The 3,884-nt window shown below is 47.6% G+C and overlaps 1 long non-coding RNA gene across 1 annotated transcript; it reads right to left on the bottom strand.

Annotated features, from left to right (window-relative positions):
* Positions 1-1,655: 1,655 nt before the first annotated feature.
* On the bottom strand, positions 1,656-2,159 carry LOC102154511. Its single transcript, XR_005381838.1, has 2 exons — positions 2,025-2,159; positions 1,656-1,917 (listed from the first exon to the last, which is right to left on the bottom strand). It is a non-coding gene; the product is annotated as an uncharacterized LOC102154511 (long non-coding RNA).
* Between the last annotated feature and the right edge of the window lie 1,725 nt (positions 2,160-3,884).

The raw sequence follows: 3,884 nt of genomic DNA, 5'->3' as shown, positions 1-3,884 counted from the left end.
GCAGTGGTAGGTGAGGACAGAGACACAGTGTCCAGGTACTATAAAGAGCCACTAAAATCTGAATGACTGTGGATCTTGAGGAAGGAGGAGGATTCAAGAAAATTTCCTTCCATAGAACTAATCAAGACAACATTTAATAATTTTCTGTTATTTTCAAAGACAGTGTTATTTTCAAAGACTATTCAAAGTTCACTGCCATTTACTTGGATGCTGTCTCTCCAAGAGAGCTCTGAAAAAATGTTTTTACAGCATTTATTTATTTTTAAAGATTTATTCATTTTAGAGAGAGAGAGCATGTGTACCTTCAAGTGGGGGGAGGAGCAGAGACAGAGGGAGAGAAGTATACTTCCCGCTGAGCAGAGCCCCATTCAGGCATGGATCCCATAACCCTGAGTCACAACCCAAGGGGAAATCAATCAAGGGTTGATTGCTTAACTGACTGAGCACCCAGGTGCCCCATTTACAGTATTCAAATAAAACCCTGAGTTACTCTAAGGAAACTCTAAAGAGAGCAACTGACCTTTCAGACAAAAAGAATCCATTGTTTGTTGGAAACATGGACTGTTTGTCTTTTCAAATGGGTACATGCTAGAATAAATATTTTGCTGAGAAAAACTGACTCCAACGAAGACTTTTGAAGATGTCATGTTAAAAGCAAATTATTGAGTGTTCCTCACCTACTTGTTTCTTCATCCTTCCTTGAAATGATTCTCACTAATCCAAATTTTCTGGGCAGGATGAATTAATTAGCTTTAATGTGTTTCTACAGAAAGCAAACACAATATTTTGCAGAAAAGACCATGATATGTTTTCCTTTGATGACATTCTGTATCACTTTGGCTATTATGGGTCATTTTAAAAAAATAAATAAGTATCAAAATCCGGCTTTGCAAAAAAATTATATATATATATATCAGGCTTTGCTTCTTCCATCAGGTCTTTGAACCCCGTAGACTGGAGAACTTGGCTATCTATATCATCTCCTAGCAACTGAGGCAAACTCTGCATATGTTAGTGATATTATGGTTTTATGGTTTGTCTAACTCACTAGATTGTAAGCTTCCTGGATGCAAAGGACCTATCATGTTAATCACTTTTCCTCCAGTAACTAGCAGCGTATAGTACTCCTTAAACATAGGTGTAGGTTGAAAGAAAGCAAGAAAGAATGAATGAATGAATGGATTGGATTGGATTGTCTATTTCAAAGATTTGTGATGATCAAACAAAATGAGATGTCTGTACAGACTGCTGTTAAAAGCATCAACAGATATTAGTTAAATAATCTTTTTTTTGGGGGGGAAGGACAATATAGCTGAGAAATACAAAATATACTACTATTCGAAATAATTTATAAACTTTTAGCTGAAATAATATTATTGAAAGCCTGGATTCTCGTTCAAACAGCCAGGTCTTTTTTTTTTTTTTTTTGAGATATACAAATTAATTCAGTAGATTAAATAGGGACTACTACAGCAGAGAGGAAAGGTCAAGTGTGGAAAGCAAAAAGTATAGCAGCATGTGACCATATGGAAAGAGCTAGACCTTGTTTCCTCTTTGGCACAGCCCAAAGAATTCCAGGTATACTTATTTCTGGTTTTCTTTTTCTTTTATTATTATTTTTTTATATTTCTGGTTTTCAAAAATTTTGTCACTCCTTTTAGCCAGGCTTTACCACCATATTTTTATTGATGCTCTCCCCACCCGCACCCCATCTCTCTCGCTTTCTCTCTCCAAAGCAGCGGGTTCTTCACTCATCAAATTGATTATCGATCATTTCACATTTATTGTCATGTCTTTCAAAGTCCGGTCGTAGCTGGACGTTCTTCGGCAGCGCCTTATTCCTTAGAGGCCGTTGTTTCCCAGGAGCTGCAATGAAACGCCGGCGGGTGGAAGGGAAGCTGAAAGCTGCTGCGCGTCCTGCTGGGAAGCAGAGCAGAGTTAGGGACCTGAGCTTAGGGAAGAGCACGTGCGCGGCGGTGGGGGGAGGGAGGTGGCTGCGGCCGGACCCCTCGCTCTCCTCAGACCTGAGGCCCCGTCACCGAAGTGCGCTGGCCGGAGCCCTGCTCTCCCGCGGGTCCCCGCCGCCGCCGCTCACCTCCGCCGCCCGCGCAGCCGCGGCCCCAAACTTCTGCAGCTGCGAGAGGGAGGGGGTCTGTAAGTAAGTTTGAAAGGGAAGTCCCACCCCCTTCCCGGATTCCGATTGGCCGCGGCCGGCCCCGCCCCCTCGGAGGCCGCGCCAGGATTGGCTGCGGGAGGGCGCCCCGCCCCCGAGTCCCCAGGTGGCAGGTGGGGCTGGGGCCGCCGCCGCCGCCGCCGCCGCCTCCCCGGGCGCTCGCGGCCCGCACGCTTGAAGGTTCGGGCGCCGGAGCGCGGACACCTGGCCATGAAGAGCCTCAAGTCCCGGCTGAGGAGGCAGGACGCGCCCGGCGCCTCGTCCGGCGCCCCCGCCGCCGCCGCCGCCAGCGCGGTGAGTCCCGCGGCCCGTGCGCGTCCCGGGCTCCCGGCGCTGCGCTCCCCGGAGCCTCCCGGGTCGGCCGGGGCCGGGGCTCGGCTCCGCGCGGAGACCCCGGGCACCCCCCCCCCCCGCCCGGGGCGGGTCACACCGCCGAGCGCCCCGGGGTCCCCCCGGCCCCGCGTCCTCCATCCCGGGCTCGCGGGCCTGCGCGGGGAGGACTCGCACCCTGCACCCTGGGAGGCTCGGGCTCCGTGCGTCCCGGACGGCGAGGCTGGGGCGGGTGGCCCTCGCCCTGTCGCGGGGAGGTCGGGTTGCAGAGGGCGGCGTCCACGCGGACGAAGCCCGGTGCGTGCTGACCCTGCAGGCGGCGGTGCAGCTGGGAACGTGGGGGTCCTGTGCGGCCGACCTTCACCTGCGGGACAGGCGTGCGTGACCATCTGCAGCCCGGCCTCCCTGTGCACCCTGAGGTGTCCTCGGGGCCTCTCTCTAAGTTGGCAGCAGATCAGAGCTCTTGAGAAACAGCCTGACTGCAGATGCTGGGGATTTAGATGATTTGGCGAGTCAGAAGAAGGGCAGTGTCATCAGCATTTCTACGTTATTAGGAAAATTCTAGGTCCCTTAAAAAAGCCATGAAGAGTCAGAAAGGTAAAGGAGATAGGATGCTCAGACAGCTCCACTTGCCCCTTTGGAGTAATTGCAAAGAACCTTTATGATTTCTCACTAGTTTTACCGAATGATTACATGCCTTTTATGAGAATACTAATTAATCTGCTTTTGGTTATGAGTTAATTCAGGCTTGTGACTCTTCTCTCCACCTACTTCTGGGATGATGTTAGTTGGACTTAACAGGAAACTGTAGCAAAAGTAGGCTTTTTAATTTCCAATTAAAAAAGGAAAGCTATAGGAGGCATGGTATTTGATGATTTGATGTTGTTTATAAAGCATGAAATTGTTTTATAAGCACATAGAGATTACTTTGTTTCACATTGTTGTTTTTCTTTTTTAGATAATAATTGACAAATGTCGTTTAGTGATGTCAGAGGTCAGTGTAGTTAAAGATTCAACTTTTTTTTTGTAGTGCAGGTTGTGTGTGTAGCTTTTTTGGTAGTGCGGGTTGTGTGTGTAGCTTTATAAAAGACATGCTTTTTAATATTTCTTTGCTCCACTTTCCCATTTTCTTTGGCCTGCACTACATATCCACACCCCACTTGGAGGTTTTTATACCTTGATTTTATCCTGTTTTCTCTTCTAGAAAGGCAGAGTATCTAATTGTTATTGCTATTATCAGCATGCCAGTTTGCATTTTATACATTTGGAACATGAAGTGCATCTCTCTGAACTTAAATCTTAGCACTTAATAAACTGGGCATTCTTTTTCTTTAAGTCCGTAAAAATAAAGAGAAATACAGAGTATAAAGAGGTAGAACTA

Source organism: Canis lupus, chromosome 30, assembly GCF_011100685.1.
Source record: "Canis lupus familiaris isolate Mischka breed German Shepherd chromosome 30, alternate assembly UU_Cfam_GSD_1.0, whole genome shotgun sequence".
NCBI classification, from domain to species: Eukaryota; Metazoa; Chordata; class Mammalia; order Carnivora; family Canidae; genus Canis; species Canis lupus.
This window is presented reverse-complemented; position numbering and strand designations above follow the sequence as displayed.